This window comes from Trichogramma pretiosum, unplaced genomic scaffold, assembly GCF_000599845.2.
Source record: "Trichogramma pretiosum strain Unisexual culture from Peru unplaced genomic scaffold, Tpre_2.0 scaffold105, whole genome shotgun sequence".
NCBI lineage: Eukaryota > Metazoa > Arthropoda > Insecta > Hymenoptera > Trichogrammatidae > Trichogramma > Trichogramma pretiosum.
Genome location: NW_019641673.1, coordinates 12599 through 31221, shown reverse-complemented (window position 1 = coordinate 31221; position 18623 = coordinate 12599).

Here is an 18623-nt window from a genome sequence, read left to right as displayed (position 1 = left end):
CGAGCAGAAATAATCTACTGAAACGGGTTAACTGGCGCGCATTCATCTTCGTATGCTCCGGCAAAATAACAATTTGAAGAAAAAAAAAACACGTTTGCCCTCCGAGTAACTTCGATGCTTTGCATAATAATTTATAACGTAAATATCAATCAAATTCAGCGCTTAATTTTTTATAAATTTTACAATAAAATTTAAAATTTTGCAAGCATCCAATTTTGTATCGAAAATTTATAGTGGTATGTGAATTTACGAATGACAGAGCAACTCAGTCTTCATCTATCAATTAAGAAGTTAATGAATTTACTTAACTTTTACCGAATACTTCTTTTGAAGTTGCCTACACAAGAGAAGTATATAAAGCGAAGGGGTTTGCATGTGCAAAGGATCGACACTAGATGGTAAAATGACTGTACATTTATTTTATTTATAAGTTGCTCCATAGAGCAAGAGCTCATTTTATATTTGTGCAACCTGGGTCCGAGACTCTTAAGGGCCCAATTCAATCGACTCAAAGACCTTGAAAACATATAAATATAAACATTGCCCCAGGGTCTAAGAGGTTGTTTTTTTAATTTCTGACTGTACGAAGAATTAATTAGGACAACTATTGAATATTGAGTGGTCATCAATCATGAAAGAAAACCGCATGTGGTTGGATATGTGTGAACCTAAATGAATTGGATAATATTATTTTTGGAGATTCTTTTCTCACTACAGGCGAAAGGATTTTCTTAGATCGACTCAAAGGTGTTATTTTTTCTTTGATACATCGATTGACACCTATTTTTACATTGATGGGGAGTGACGATTTGAAGCCACTGCTTTTGTAATACTATATTAAGCCGTCCAAAATTACATTTTCTTCATGTTAGCTTATTAATATTAAACATTAATGTGCACAAGCTTGACTCATAATTTTGATCGATAGATATTTTGTAACTTAGATGGGACACATCGAAACGTTTCGAAGAATGAAACTGATTTTTTGACTCGTCTGAAAAGAAAGTAGGTGAAAACACGTGTGCGCGCACACTTCTACATGAGTATTATCACATCACATTGCATATCATGAGTCTTTTGATGCGCCATTAGAGCTTATATTCAAGATTCACGCGTCACACACGTGAAAATATGATTTATGAAAAGGCAGAGTCCTCTCTAATAGGAGGTATTAATACCACGAGCGACGATACGCTTGTTTGACAATGTTTCGAGATCGAAATCCGAATTTCAAAGGCTAGCGCGAAACCGATCGATGTATAAAAACGGGCGAGCTCGTCGTGATTGTATGTGGAGAAGAATCAGCAGTGTTTTGACTATTATTCTTCTGGCGAAGCCAAAGCCGAGTCATGCTTCAAAAATTAATCCTCGAGCGTCATAAGACCTCTGAGCTATCGCTCCTGAATAGGACTTCTCGAAAGAATGTTCCATAGGCTTACTCGGCCGTTCGCACGTTATAATATCATTTATATCTTACACACCTTTCATAGGTATCCATCGCGTGTGAGCGTATGAGTATAGGATAGGTACTAGGCTACTAATGGTCAAAAAGTGTTGCTTTCGTACGATACGCGAAGCTTTGTTGGAGCCAAAAAGACTGAGATTTTCGTCATTGCTAATAATAATATAAGGTCACAAAGGAAATAGAATGGCGGCTCGAGTCTCGTTATGATCGCAAAGCTCTTGCTTATACAGTAAGTGCCTGTGGATCGCACGCGAGATGCTATCATAATTACAGAAAATAAAAAGAAATTTTTATTATTCAGCCGTCAACGTTAGGTTTGCAGATCGCGGCCTGAAACACACGGGCAGAGATGTATCTTTCGCAGGCAAATTTCTCTTTTGAAATGGTTGCGCCACGTCATCGATTAATTTTCGATTACGGCGTCATCCTTTTCGCGTCGTGCTCCAATCTATGCCTGTGTAGAGTTTGCCGCACGAGATGGCCACTCGCCGATAAATAACGGTCGTCAAATTGGCTCTCGTCACCCATCTGCGCGATCGGATACGTGTATATATATGTACGCGAGCGCCGTAAAAATAATACATAAACAAGCCTGACGATCTGCGCCGAGCTCCGAAAACTATATAGATGTATAGTGCCTGGCGAATTCGTCCTCGATCGCAACGCGACACCTGAAGCTGGAATCGCCAGAGATTTGCGGAAAGAGCGTAAAAGCTGAAATATCACTCATAGTCAATTTTTGGGGATATAATATTACACTCGGCGAGACGGAGAAAGAGAAAGAGATACGAGTGCCCACCCAAAGTCCGAAGATGACTTTGACCGTGAAGCCAAAGATCCAAAAGAAGGAATGCGCATAACACACACACATACACAAGATCGAGCGCATATAAACGTATAGTTGATTAGCTCGGCCAACTCTCTACGCGCGTTTCAAGGCTACTTCAAATTGGATAAACCTATATAACGTCATTCAGAAAGATATGTCATCCGAACACCAGCGCATTCGTCTCGGCTCCCTGATTCCGAATCCGTCGTCAGAATTGAAAAATATTAATTACAGCCAGAGTAATCAATGATTGAAAATCAGCCCCTTTTCGAACGAATTCTCGCGAGTGAACAGGCCCCGGCGCTTTGCTCGCTCGCTTGAGATAGTTAATATGGTTGCATGGCAACGCCTAGGGGAATTTTATATCTGATAAAAAAGATACCGAATTCGAGAAATTTGAACATACCATTGAAATAATTAACGTAATAAGCAATGAGACTGCAATGTGAGATAATTAAAAAGATTTTCACAATTTTATGACGACAATAACCTAAAATGCGGAAAAATTTCGTAACAAAGCGTGCTTTTTTTCAAGAAATGAGGGCGACAACGTCCTCGCTCGCTATAAGTAAAAAAATGAAACTAAAATAATATTGCCAGTAAGATTAATTTTATCCTGATCAAATTCCCGGTGCGCGAAGCTAAAAACTCGAAGCTGTGTAAAACTCATGAGTCGATCGTCGGCTTTCAGTGCCTCGACTTTTTTTCTCGCGAGCACTAAAATACCGAACATCGATTCAAATGATTACTACATCTCTGGCTCAGAGTTTGACAGTTGCTCGAGCAGCAGATCAGCCGAGGAGGCGGGAAAGTTAATATCAAATGACACTAATGATTTTCTCCAAAAAATCTGAGAACTTCTGGTCGACGCTGAGTTAAGTAGTCGTTGTTCGAGCGATGTAAAAATCGAAAATCGATCGTCGGCTCTCGGTATCTCGTGTTTATGTCTCTGACGAGCTCGAGAGTACCCAAGTCGATGTCGATTGAAATTTCCTACTATGTCTAAAAGTGTGACAGTTGCCCGTCCAGCAGATCTCGTTTACTTAGTGTTTTTAAGCGAAACGAGTAGTGTTTTTCGACCAGGTGAGCAATAAAATCGTCGAGAGCGAGAAAATCATGACTGAGGCTCAGAGGTCGATTTCAAATGGCCCTCATAATTTTTTCCAGGATTTTGAGAGCTTCAGGTCGACGCTGAGCCAAGTAGTTGTTGTTCAGGCCATGTAAAATTCACTAATTTATCGTCAGATTGGGCTTGCAATTTTAAACTTCCGACTTATATTGAAAATCATAAAATATAGCGGCTGCTTTCGTAGCATTCGTTGTGGTTATAGATACGTTTAACTCGTCGATTATATAAACGATGTGCTTCCACTTCAAACAAAAAATCGGAGTTCTTTTCAAATGATCTTGGTAAGTATTTTAATAATACAGAAATTTATAATTCAAATTTTCGCGCGGGGATATTTCTATTGTCAATTGTATTTTTAAACAATTGAACGCTCGATTATTTGCTGTCTTTTAAGCATGAATATATCTGAGTGCTATTTTACACTAGTTAACCTTATTTGTTGTACACGATGGCTAATCGACGAGATAATACTCCAATTTTTAGCTCCGGCGAATACGCTGATATGGTTCTTTGTTACGGCGCCGCTAATGAAATCGGAGCAGTTGCTGCTAGACTCTATCGAGAGAAGTTTGGACCGCGAGAAGATCAGCCGAATCGCGCAGAGCGCAGAATGCCCGATCGTCGAACGATCATCGGTGCTGTACGTCGCTTGAGAGAGACAGGTATGTACATTAAAATTTTATCGTTCCGATGATTCTATTCACGGTTTCGCTCTTCGACGTATTGCTTATCTCGGGCGTCATACAATGTAATAATTATACGCTAGCTTACTTCATGGAGGAAGCTTTGTGATGGGCTTGAATATGAGTTTTTGAACCAGACGTCGTAAGACATTTAATATCGATTGTATCTAGGATGAACCACAAAAAATTTATTTTCCGATATACGGTAAAAACAATGATTTTTTTTCGTACTTTTTGAATTTTTTATAATTTTTTTTTAACAGACTAATAATAATTTTAAAAAAAAGTAATTTCAACTATTTTGCAGGATTTCTAATTAATTTATCGTGGGTTAACCTATTTTTGCTGTTTTTATTTCCGACCAGGATCAGTTACGGTGAAAAATCCAGACGGAGGTCGGCCCCAGAGAGAACGCCTGATTCACCAAGAAGCTGTGCTACAAGCTTTCGAAGATGATCCTCAGACAAGTTTGTCGATCGTGGCTAATCAGCTGAATACGAGCTACTCAAATTGTCAAAGAATCATGAAGGATGCTGGCCAGCATGATTTCAAGTTTAGAAAAGGGCAAGGATTACGTAAGCTATATATTATTGAATTACGAGCTTCCTATTTATTTCTATTTGTTTATTGATTTCTATTTATGTTGTAGGACCAGAAGACTATCCTCGACGGGTCGCCTTCTGCGAGATGATGTTAGCGGCATTTGAGGAGGATGATACCTTGATAGACCGAATCATTTACACGGACGAGTGCAATTATGCCCGCCAAGGTGTCATCAACACTAAAAATCAGCACTTTTGGACCGCTGAAAATCCCCACTTAGTGAGAGAAGGTAGGTAATTTATTTATATTTGTGACAATGCGAGTCCCCGCGCCTCCAGGTCAAATTTTTCAGTTTCCATTAATTATAAAAAAACTGTATTCGATAATGTACTATAGTTTTTATTGAGGACAGTCCGCTCCTTTTAGCATTCGCACGCACATACTCGTTCACGTATAAACGTACCCAGTACGATCACGATCCCGATTTTCGTTCAACTTTGAATTGATACACCGTGATTTGAAAGTAGTTTAACGCCCGAAACAGGCATGTAGTCGGTGAATTATGGAACCAGAGAAAATTTTCAAAAAAATTTTAGCAGCAATATTAAGCGAGAAAAAAAATAATTAAAAATGCCTGTTATTTGCTTCAAAAGGATCATTTTGACGCTGACAAGGATTTTTTTATTATCTACTCCGAGGTTAGAAGTGGAAGTCGAGCTGTGACTCTAGAGTCGATAAAGTCATCCGCGAGGCCAGTGAGGGACTTATTCTTGTTCTGCTTTCAGAATTTCTGAAAAGTTAAGTGAAGTTTCATAGATCGCGACTCACAAGCTAAGCGCTAGGCTCAGCAAAAATCGAGCTGTGTCTCTGGAGGCGGTAAAGTCAACCTCGAGGCGAACGGTCGACTCGACCTCGTGCTGCTTTCGTGTTTTTCAAAAAGTTGGGTAAAATTTCATAGATCGCGACTCGACAGCACAACGCTGGGATCAGCGAAAATCGAGCTGCGACTCATGAGACGGTAATTCATCTTCGAGGCGAGCGGTCGATTCAATCTCGTGCTGCTCTCGTGTTTTAAGAGAAATTTGGTAAAATTTCGTAGATCGCAACTCGCCAGCGCAGCGCTGGGCTCAGCTAAAGTCGAGCTGTGACCCTGGGGTCGATGAAATCATCTTCGAGGCGAGCGGTAGACTCGATCTCGTGCTGATTTCATGTTTTTCAAAAAGGTAGGTAAAATTTCGTAGATCGAGAGTCGCCAGCTCAGCGCTGAGCTCAGAAAAGATCGAGCTACGGCTCTGGAGGCGGTAAAGTCATCCTCAAGGCGAGCAGTCGACTCGATCAAGGACTGCATTCATGTTTTTCGAAAAGTTAGGAAAACTTTCATAGATCACGATTCACCATCTTAGTGCTAGGCTCATCGCTGAGCTGGTTAGTTGCGATCTATAAAAGATTACTTAACATTTCGAAAAACACGAAAGCAGCACAAAATCGAGTCGACTGCTCGCCTCGAAGATGACTTGATCGAATCCAGAGTCACAATTCGATTTTCGCTGAGCTCAGGGCTGATCCGACTAATCGCGATCTATAAAAGTTAACCTAATTTTTCAAAAAACATGAAATCAGCACAAGATCGAGTCGACGGCTCGTCTCGACGAAGACTTACCGTCGCCAGAGTCACAGCTCAATTTTCGCTGAGCTCAGCGCTGATCTGGCGAGTCGCGATCTATTATACTTAACCTAATTTTTCGAAAAACATGAAAGCAGCACAAAAACGAGTCGACCGTTCGCCTCGAAGGTGATTTACCGTCAACAGAGTCACAGTTCGATTTTCGCTGAGCTCAGCGCTGATCTGGCGAGTCGCGATCTATTATAGTTAACCTAATTTTTCGAAAAACATGAAAGCAGCACAAAAACGAGTCGACCGCTAGCCTCGAAGAAGACTTACCGTCGCCAGAGTCACAGCTCGATTTTCGCTGAGCTCTGCGCTAATCAGGCGAGTCGCGATCTATAAAAGTTCACCTAATTTTTCGAAAAACATGAAAGCAGCACNAAAAATGAAACTAAAATAATATTGCCAGTAAGATTAATTTTATCCTGATCAAATTCCCGGTGCGCGAAGCTAAAAACTCGAAGCTGTGTAAAACTCATGAGTCGATCGTCGGCTTTCAGTGCCTCGACTTTTTTTCTCGCGAGCACTAAAATACCGAACATCGATTCAAATGATTACTACATCTCTGGCTCAGAGTTTGACAGTTGCTCGAGCAGCAGATCAGCCGAGGAGGCGGGAAAGTTAATATCAAATGACACTAATGATTTTCTCCAAAAAATCTGAGAACTTCTGGTCGACGCTGAGTTAAGTAGTCGTTGTTCGAGCGATGTAAAAATCGAAAATCGATCGTCGGCTCTCGGTATCTCGTGTTTATGTCTCTGACGAGCTCGAGAGTACCCAAGTCGATGTCGATTGAAATTTCCTACTATGTCTAAAAGTGTGACAGTTGCCCGTCCAGCAGATCTCGTTAACTTAGTGTTTTTAAGCGAAACGAGTAGTGTTTTTCGACCAGGTGAGCAATAAAATCGTCGAGAGCGAGAAAATCATGACTGAGGCTCAGAGGTCGATTTCAAATGGCCCTCATAATTTTTTCCAGGATTTTGAGAGCTTTAGGTCGACGCTGAGCCAAGTAGTTGTTGTTCAGGCCATGTAAAATTCACTAATTTATCGTCAGATTGGGCTTGCAATTTTAAACTTCCGACTTATATTGAAAATCATAAAATATAGCGGCTGCTTTCGTAGCATTCGTTGTGGTTATAGATACGTTTAACTCGTCGATTATATAAACGATGTGCTTCCACTTCAAACAAAAAATCGTAGTTCTTTTCAAATGATCTTGGTAAGTATTTTAATAATACAGAAATTTATAATTCAAATTTTCGCGCGGGGATATTTCTATTGTCAATTGTCTTTTTAAACAATTGAACGCTCGATTATTTGCTGTCTTTTAAGCATGAATATATCTGAGTGCTATTTTACACTAGTTAACCTTATTTGTTGTACACTATGGCTAATCGACGAGATAATACTCCAATTTTTAGCTCCGGCGAATACGCTGATATGGTTCTTTGTTACGGCGCCGCTAATGAAATCGGAGCAGTTGCTGCTAGACTCTATCGAGAGAAGTTTGGACCGCGAGAAGATCAGCCGAATCGCGCAGAGCGCAGAATGCCCGATCGTCGAACGATCATCGGTGCTGTACGTTGCTTGAGAGAGACAGGTATGTACATTAAAATTATATCGTTCCGATGATTCTATCGTGTTGCTTATCTCGGGCGTCATAACAATGTAATAATTATACGCTAGCTTACTTCATGGAGGAAGCTTTGTGATGGGCTTGAATATGAGTTTTTGAACCAGACGTCGTAAGACATTTAATATCGATTGTATCTAGGATGAACCACAAAAAATTTATTTTTCAATATACGGTAAAAACAATGATTTTTTTTTCGTATTTTTTTGAATTTTTTATAATTTTTTTTAACAGACTAATAATAATTTAAAAAAAAAGTAATTTTAACTACTTTGCAGGATTTCTAATTAATTTATCGTGGGTTTAACTATTTTTGCTGTTTTTATTTCCGACCAGGATCAGTTACGGTGAAAAATCCAAACGGAGGTCGGCCCCAGAGAGAACGCCTGATTCACCAAGAAGCTGTGCTACAAGCTTTCGAAGATGATCCTCAGACAAGTTTGTCGATCGTGGCCAATCAGCTGAATACGAGCTACTCAAATTGTCAAAGGATCATGAAGGATGCTGGCCAGCATGATTTCGAGTTTAGAAAAGGGCAAGGATTACGTAAGCTATATATTATTGAATTACGAGCTTCCTATTTATTTCTATTTGTTTATTGATTTCTATTTATGTTGTAGGACCAGAAGACTATCCTCGACGGGTCGCCTTCTGCGAGATGATGTTAGCGGCATTTGAGGAGGATGATACCTTGATAGACCGAATCATTTACACGGACGAGTGCAATTATGCCCGCCAAGGTGCCATCAATAATAAAAATCAGCACTTTTGGACCGCTGAAAATCCCCATTTAGTGAGAGAAGGTAGGTAATTTATTTATATTTGTGACAATGCGAGTCCCCGCGCCTCCAGGTCAAATTTTTCAGTTTCCATTAATTATAAAAAAACTGTATTCGATAATGTACTATAGTTTTTATTGAGGACAGTCCGCTCCTTTTAGCATTCGCACGCACATACTCGTTCACTTATAAACGTACACAGTACGATCACGATCCCGATTTTCGTTCAACTTTGAATTGATACACCGTGATTTGAAAGTAGTTTGACGCCAGAAACAGGCATGTAGTCGGTGAATTATGGAACCAGAGAAAATTTTCAAAAAAATTTTAGGAGCAATATTAAGCGAGAAAAAAAAAATTAAAAATGCCTGTTATTTGCTTCAAAAGGATTATTTTGACGCTGACAAGGATTTTTTTATTATCTACTCCGAGGTTAGAAGTGGAAGTCGAGCTGTGACTCTAGAGTCGATAAAGTCATCCGCGAGGCCAGTGAAGGACTTATTCTTGTTCTGCTTTCAGAATTTCCGAAAAGTTAAGTGAAGTTTAATAGATCGCGACTCACAAGCTGAGCGCTAGGCTCAGCAAAAATCGAGCTGTGTCTCTGGAGGCGGTAAAGTCAACCTCGAGGCAAACGGTCGACTCGACCTCGTGCTGCTTTCGTGTTTTTCAAAAAGTTGGGTAAAATTTCATAGATCGCGACTCGACAGCACGACGCTGGGATCAGCAAAAATCGAGCTGCGACTCTTGAGACGGTAAGTCGTCTTCGAGGCGAACGGTCGATTCGATCTCGTGCTGCTTTCGTGTTTTAAGAAAAATTTGGTAAAATTTCGTAGATCGCGACTCGCCAGCGCAGCGCTGGGCTCAGCGAAAGTCGAGCTGTGACCCTGAAGTCGATAAAATCATCTTCGTGGCGAGCGGTCGACTCGATCTCGTGCTGCTTTCATGTTTTTCGATAAGGTAGGTGAAATTTCGTAGATCGCGAGTCGCCAGCTCAGCGCTGAGCTCAGCAAAGATCGAGCTACGGCTCTGGAGGTGGTAAAGTCATCCTCAAGGCGAGCTGTCGACTCGATCAAGTGCTGCATTCATGTTTTTCGAAAAGTTAGGAAAAGTTTCATAGATCGCGACTCACCAGCTTAGTGCTAGGCTCATCGCTGAGCTGGTGAGTCGCGATTTATAAAAGATTACTTAACTTTTTGAAAAACACGAAAGCAGCACAAAATCAAGTGGACTGCTCGCCTTGAACATGACTTGATCGACTCCAGGGTCACAGATCGATTTTCGCTGAGCTCTGCGCTGATCTGGCTAATCGCGATCTATAAAAGTTAACCTAATTTTTCAAAAAACATGAAAGCAGCACAAAAACGAATCGACTGCTCGCCTTAAAGATGACTTGCCGTCGCCAGAGTCACAGCTCGATTTTCGCTGAGCTCAGCGCTGATCTGGCGAGTCGCGATCTATAAAAGTTTACCTAATTTTTCGAAAAACATGAAAGCAGCACAAAAACGAGTCGACCGCTCGCCTCGAAGATGACTTGCCGTCGCCAGAGTCACAGCTCGATTTTCGCTGAGCTCAGCGCTGATCTGGCAAGTCGCGATTTATAAAAGTTCACCTTATTTTTCGAAAAACATGAAAGCAGCACAAAATCGAGTCGAATGCTCGCCTCGAAGATGACTTGATCGACTCCAGGGTCACAGTTCGATTTTCACTGAGCTCAGCGCTGATCTGGCAAGTCGCGATTTATAAAAGTTCACCTTATTTTTCGAAAAACATGAAAGCAGCACAAAATCGAGTCGAATGCTCGCCTCGAAGATGACTTGATCGACTCCAGGGTCACAGTTCGATTTTCACTGAGCTCAGCGGTGATCTGGCGAGTTGCGATCTATAAAAGTTCACCTCATTTTTCGAAAAACATGAAAGCAGCACAAAATCGAGTCGAATGCTCGCCTCGAAGATGACTTGATCGACTCCAGGGTCACAGTTCGATTTTCACTGAGCTCAGCGGTGATCTGGCGAGTTGCGATCTATAAAAGTTCACCTCATTTTCGCAACTACATTTACTCATTACGAGGTCTAAAGTAGTTTAGAACACTATCGAAACTTCTATTACCGAAAATATGATATGAACGAAAATATAATCCTTCAATTATATATTTCTTAACAGATAAATTCCAACGTCGCTTCAACCAACACGTATGGGCAGGTATGGTAGGTAATCGTCTTCTGGGCCCTGTTCTCTGCGAGGCTGCATTCGACGGTGAATCATACCTCGAATTCCTCAATGTTGATCTCACCGAAATGCTTGATGAGAATTTTACACGTGGACAACAAAGAGAGCTTGTGTTGATGCACGACGGAGCTCCAGTTCATTGGGCCGCTCCTGTACTAGATTATTTAGACGAGGTACATAAAAATGAATTATTAATTACCAATCGAGAATAATTGAATTGTAATAGTATCATTTTATGTCGCAATAACGTCAAAATCGTAACATTTACGCTAAGTTTTGAGCTCTTGTATTATAAAATATTGTTAACATGAAAAATTGTGAAAATTCTTTTACAGTAAAACTCGTTACAACTCACCTTCGGCTCATATTATAACTTTTCTTTTTGTGCGAAAAATATTACACCCGTTGCATAAAATTTTATAAATTTCAGCACTGGGCACAGCGTTGGATTGGCCGTTATGGACCTGTAGCTTGGCCTCCGAGAAGCCCAGACCTGAATACCCTCGATTACTCTTACTGGGGTCCGTCAAAAGATGGAGTCTACCATTACGGAGCAGCGGATTCCTTAGAAGAGCTAGGTAGGCGCATAGAAGCGTATGCCGATGAGATCCCACCAGAATCAATTCAGCGCTCGACAAGAGGAATTGTGCGACGCATGGAAAAATGCATTGAAATGGAAGGAGGACACTTTGAACAATGTTTATAGAATTTTTATACAAGTTTTTCACACATTTTATTGTAACGTTCGCATGTAAGCGGATGTAAAAGATTATAAAAAAAAAAATGATTCTTTTAACCTAATTCAATGATTCCTTGCCATTTCTCCAAGCTAAAATCCACTTACTTCGGCGAACTGCTGAGGCCGACTTATATCCACGTACTTTTGCAAGCTCAAGATACGGGCTTCAATGTACCTAAATCATAGCTCTAATCTACGTATTATGTAGCTTAAATCCACGTACTTTGGATAGCTGTATCACCAAGCTTAAATCCATGTACTTTTGCAAACTCCGGCTACGAGCTTAAATCCACGTACTTTGCCTCTAACCGTAAATCCACGTACTTTTGCGAGCTTGGGATACGAGTTTAAATCCACGTACTTAAGATAGCTTCATTATCATGGTTAAATCCATGTTCTTTGGATAGCCGCACCACCAAGCTTAAATCCATGTACTTTTGCGAGCTTGGGATGCGAGCTTGAGTCCACGTACTTTGGATCGAAGCCTGAATCCACGTACTTTAGATAGCTGAACCATCAATCTTAAATCCACGTACTTTTGTTAGCTCGGGATACGAGCTTAAATCCACGTACTTTGGATAGCTGCATTATCAAGCTTAAATCAACGTAGTTCAGATAGCTGCTTTACCAAGCTCAAATTAACAAACTCTTACAAGCTCATGCTATGAGCTTAAATCCACGAAGTTTGGATCGAAGGCTCAATCCACGTACTATGAATAGCTGCATTACCAACCTTGAATCCACGTACTTTAGCGAGCTCGAAATACGAGCTTAAATCCACGTACTCCGGGATAGCTAACCAAGTTGAAATTAACGTACATTGGATCCAAGTTTGATTCCACGTACTTTGGATGGCTGCCCCACCAAACTGAAATCTATGTACTTTTGTGAGATTGGGATACTAGCTCGAATCTGCGTTCTTTGGATCAAAGCTTAAATCCACGTACTTTGGATCCAAGCCTAAATCCACGCACTTTGGATAGCTGCACCACCAAGGTTAAATCCACGTACTTTGGATAGCTGCCCCTCCAAGCTGCAATCCACGTACTTTTGCAAGCTCGGGATACGAACTTGAATCCACGTACTCTGGATAGCTGCATTACCAAGTTTGACTCCACGTACTTTGGATATCCGCCCCACCAAGGTTAAATCCACGTACTTCGGATAGCTGCCCCTCCAAGCTGCAATCCACGTACTTTTGCAAGCTCGGGATACGAACTTGAATCCACGTACTCTGGATAGCTGCATTACCAAGTTTAAATCCACGTACTTTGGATATCCGTACCACCAAGCTTAAATCCACGTACTTAGGATAGCTTCATTATCAAGCTTAAATCCACGTACTTTCGATAGCTGCAACATTAAGCTTAAATCCACGTACTTTCGATAGCGGCACCATGAAGCTTAAATCCACGTACGTTTGTGAGCTCAGGATACGAGCTCAAATCCACGTACTCTAGATAGCTACGTTACCAAGTTGAAATTAACGTACTTTGGATCCAAGTTTGATTCCACGTACTTTGGATGGCTGCCCCACCAAACTTAAATCTACGTACTTTTGCGAGCTTGGGATACTAGCTTGAATCTGCGTTCTTTGGATCAAACCTTAAATCTACGTACTTTGCATCCGAGCCTAAATCCACGTACTTTGGATCCAAACCTAAACCCACGTCCTTTGGATCGCTGTACCACCAAGGTTAAATCCTCGTACTTTGGATAGCTGCCCCACCAAGCTGAAATCCACGTACTTTTGCGAGCTCGGGATACGAACTTAAATCCACGTACTCTGGATAGCTGCATTACCAAGTTTGACTCCACGTACTTTGGATATCCGCCCCACCAAGCTTAAATCCACGTACTTTAGCGAGCTCGGGATATGAGCTTAAATCTCCGTACTTTTGTGAACTCAGGCTACGAGCTTAAATCAACGTACTTTAAATAGCTGTATCATCAAGCTTAAATCCACGTACTTTGGATAGCTGTACCACAAAGCTTAAATCCACGTACTTTTGCGAGCTCTGCGAGAGGGATACGAGCTTAAATCCACATACTTTGGATAGCTTCGTTATCAAGCTTAAATCCACGTACTTTTGTGAGCTCGGGATACAAGCTTAAATCAACGTACTTTAGATGGCTCTGTTACGAAGTTTAAATACACGTACTTTTGATAGATGCACCACTTATCTTAAATGCACGTACTTTTGCGAGTTCGGGATACGAGCTTAAATCTACGTACTTTTGCGAGCTCGGGATACGAACTTAAATCCACGTACTTTAGATTGCTCCATCGTCAAGCTTAAATCCACGTACTTTTGCGAGCTCGGGATACGAGCTTAAATACACGTACTCTGAATAGCTGCATTACCAAGTTTGAATCCACGTACTTTGGTTATCCGCACCAGCAAACTTAAATCCACGTACTTTAGCGAGCTCGGGATATGAGCTTAAATCCACGTACTTTTGCGAGCTCGAAATACGAGCTTAAATCAACGTACTTTGGATAGTTGCATTATCAAGCTTACATCAACGTAGTTTAGATAGCTACATTACCAAGCCTAAATCCACGTACTTTGGATAGCCGCACCATCAAGCTTAAATCCAAGTACTTTAGCGAGCTCGAAATACGAGCTTAAATCAACGTACTCTGGATAGCAGCATCTCCAAGCTTTACTTTACGTACTTTGAATAGCCCACCACCATGCTCAAATCCAGGTTCTTTCAATAGCTGCACCACTAAGCTTAACACCACGTATTTTGGATAGTAGAAATACCATGTGTAAATCCACGTACTTTGTGTAGTAGCAGCACCAAGCTCGAGCTTTGAAGCTTCGACCGCCAAGCTGAAAGCAACGTACCTGGCGAGTTTTAGCCGCGAGCTTACATTAAAGTACATTTTCGTGCAGTACCGTTAATGCTTAAACGTATTCGGTTAGCTGTTAGACGTATTACGTCTGGGAACTTCATAAAAACAGTTTTTTTGTTGAATGTGATGTAGAGTGGAATTGAATTTAATTGATCTATCCATATCCTAAAATCTTGGTCATTCTGAGTAATTACTAGTTACGGTTAGAGCCCGGATCATATGCAAAAAAGCCAAAATATGCATGCAATTATGCACGAAAAATCTTAAAAATATGCAAAAAATATGCGAAAAAATAAGTTGAAAATTGCAAAATCAGTCATCAAAAAAATTGTTGAATACGCAGTTTCATATGAAACGTATGCATTTGTATATAATCCGGGGTCTATTAATTAGCAATTATAAGTAATCAGGTAGTCTTTCTAAAATACGTAAGTCTTTTTTATTTTGTAACGTAAGTAAATAGAAATTTTTTTTTAATTTTTTGAACAAAAATCACACGTGTAAGGCTTACTTAAATCTATTGTTTCAACTTTTACGCATTTATAATGAAACCAATAAAGGCAGCAATCGCACAGAATACAATTATTCTTTACCACTCTTTTACATTTTTTGCAGTGATAGACGTGAGATTTCCTCTTTTGTTGAATGTTTTGTTAAAATTTAGCACAGCTTGTTCGGTCAAAATAGTCCTTTAAAATATCGAATTTTATGTCCTCGGACAATAGAGGATCTCCAATATTCAAATAGAAATTATTTAAGAATTTTTGTGTCACTCTAAATTCCTTTTTTAGAATCAGCTGCGTATAATGAGATCAAACTCCAAGCCAATGTAAAATTTTTTCGACTTTTTTTTCCTCCGGCAAGTCATTGAATGCAACACCTTCATACGATTGTTCACACTAAAAATCAAATGAATATGATTAGATGGTGCATCAAAATTAGGCTGCCTAAGTAGATAATGTTTGGATCTCAATGTTTGTGTGTGGGTGTTGACCGTGACACCTGGTGATACATGGGTGTGCGCGTGGTGCAACGGTGCATCAGCGAGTGTCTGCGCCGGGTGTTACGAGTGCGGCGCGATGGTGCGCCCGCGAGTACGAGAATGAGTGATAGAGTGAGCAAGGACGTGGTGAATAACCCTCGTCGACCCGGTTTTGCGTGAAACGACCTCGAGGCCCTCGGGTGACTCGCATTACGGCGCAAACTGCTTCTTGGCCACCCGAAAATCTCGCACGCGAGTAGGAGTAGTTAAACTCGGAGGTAATACGCATCGGCGCAAGCGGTGGTCCAGCTCTCAATAGAGAACCTGGTTGCCCTGGCGTTGCATCACGTTATCACGGCGTCGCGAGTCTTGTGCGCCTGTGCTAGCCGGCCAGGTAATCGTGTGCGGATCGAGCAATTGTGTAACCTCGTCGGCGGCAATCTCGTGGTCGCCTGGCCTTCCGCTCGGCGAAAAAGCCGACGAAAACACCGGGCGAAACATCGTGACGGTGGTCAGAGTTAGCTAGTCACACGAGATACCGAGAGCCGACGATCGATTTTCGATTTTTACATCGCTCGAACAACGACTACTTAACTCAGCGTCGACCAGAAGTTCTCAGATTTTTTGGAGAAAATCATTAGTGTCATTTGATATTAACTTTCCCGCCTCCTCGGCTGATCTGCTGCTCGAGCAACTGTCAAACTCTGAGCCAGAGATGTAGTAATCATTTGAATCGATGTTCGGTATTTTAGTGCTCGCGAGAAAAAAAGTCGAGGCACTGAAAGCCGACGATCGACTCATGAGTTTTACACAGCTTCGAGTTTTTAGCTTCGCGCACCGGGAATTTGATCAGGATAAAATTAATCTTACTGGCAATATTATTTTAGTTTCATTTTTTTACTTATAGCGAGCGAGGACGTTGTCGCCCTCATTTCTTGAAAAAAAGCACGCTTTGTTACGAAATTTTTCCGCATTTTAGGTTATTGTCGTCATAAAATTGTGAAAATCTTTTTAATTATCTCACATTGCAGTCTCATTGCTTATTACGTTAATTATTTCAATGGTATGTTCAAATTTCTCGAATTCGGTATCTTTTTTATCAGATATAAAATTCCCCTAGGCGTTGCCATGCAACCATATTAACTATCTCAAGCGAGCGAGCAAAGCGCCGGGGCCTGTTCACTCGCGAGAATTCGTTCGAAAAGGGGCTGATTTTCAATCATTGATTACTCTGGCTGTAATTAATATTTTTCAATTCTGACGACGGATTCGGAATCAGGGAGCCGAGACGAATGCGCTGGTGTTCGGATGACATATCTTTCTGAATGACGTTACATATGTTAAATATTTTTATATGGAAGACGCAATGTAAGCTTTAATTAATGTAGATAAAATATGGAAAGCATCGTATGCGGAAAAAAGACAAATTAGAACCTTGAATCAGGGGGAACCAGAAAAAACCCTACATGATACCTGTGGGTATCTAGTGGACTGAGACACATATGATTTGCACGTGAAAACTTGCCCCCTTATACAAGCAATGTACCCACAACAACCGACCTACAATGCAAATCATTGAAAAAAATAATAAAATAATAATAATAATAATAATAATGATAATAATAATAATAAATAAAAAAAACAAAATTATAAAAATAGATATTATATACATATATATTATATATATATATGAGCAAATCCAGAATTTTTCTTCCATTTCAAGGGCCAAAATCGGCACCAAAAATTTTTTCGTGCTACGCGAATAAAAGTCACGGGAAAGCGTTCTTTGGGGTCCTAGAAACATAAAAAAATGCGTGAACACGAAAAATTTTGATAGTGAATTTTTCCATATGCATTTTAGTGCACCGCATTTGAAAAATCACGATATAGCACGGTGAAAGTATAAAAACACTTGTGAGTATCGCAAAATAAGCGTAAAAAAAATTTCAAAAACCCCATACCCAATGTATTTTTCGACGAGGAATCCAACGGTGACCTTGAATTTGACCTTCAACGTAACTTTCAAGCTCCAGCGATCCAAAAATCGGTTTTTCACCTCGGAAAATGCAAGTAAACGTTCAAACTTGAATATCTCAAAAAGAGTCATTTTTTTGCGTTTTTTATTGTTTAAATGGAAAGCTGAGTTCATTTTACATGAAAAAAGATTGTTTTCAAAGTGTAATATTCATAATTTCTATGAGAGATACAAGCAAACATAGTCGGCGCTCGGCCGTCCAGCCGCCCAAACGCGCGACTCGTGGCTCGCTGTAATCGCAACTCGCATAAATGAAAATGCAATTCAACTAAAAAAATAAATAAAAATATGGTTTTTATGCGTTTTTTTCAGCTTTCTTGTGGTGCAGTCATTTTTTTCGACAGCCACCTAGGCCAAATAGCGAGATTCTGCATGCGGTGAGTGCAGTCGACGAAGGCAACGGTAGCAGAGTAGTTTGCCAAGGTCATCGTCTACGGAAGAGCCGGCGAAAAGGTTAGCTTTTAAGTTATCTCGGCGGTTGGTCGCTTCGGCGTGTGCATGATTGCGTCATCGTGCTCGCGCGTGTATAGAGAGTGTGTGTGCGAGTGAGTGTCGCCACAGCGGCGGCGAGCTCATCGTGTGTGTGTGTTTTTTTTTTTTTTTTCTACTCCACCCCATTCGGACACTTACCGGAATCCGCCGTTAGGCATTGCTTCGGTGCTACTTCTGTTAGTCGTTGTTTTTCCATACATCCCCCATCCGTCGCATAGTGATATGCGACGATTAGGGGTTCAGGGACTCATCTTTTTTCTACTTGGTGAACCTCCGATCCTGCGCGATGCCATCGTCGATTGTCGTATCCCCTTCTTCAGAGCCGTCTGCGTGGACACGCATTGATGACATCTCCTCCTGAGTTAGGCATCTTCTTTAGAACTCGCTGTCTAGTGCCATCTTGTGAGTGTGGTTCTCGCTTCTGCCGCCGATGGCAAGTGTGTGTGTGTGTTTTTTTTTTTTTTTTTGGATGTATTAATATATTTTATTGAGCAGAAAGTTGAAGTAGAAGTTTACATTAGGTTAAATGTATCAGTAGAAGTGAAAATGAAACATATT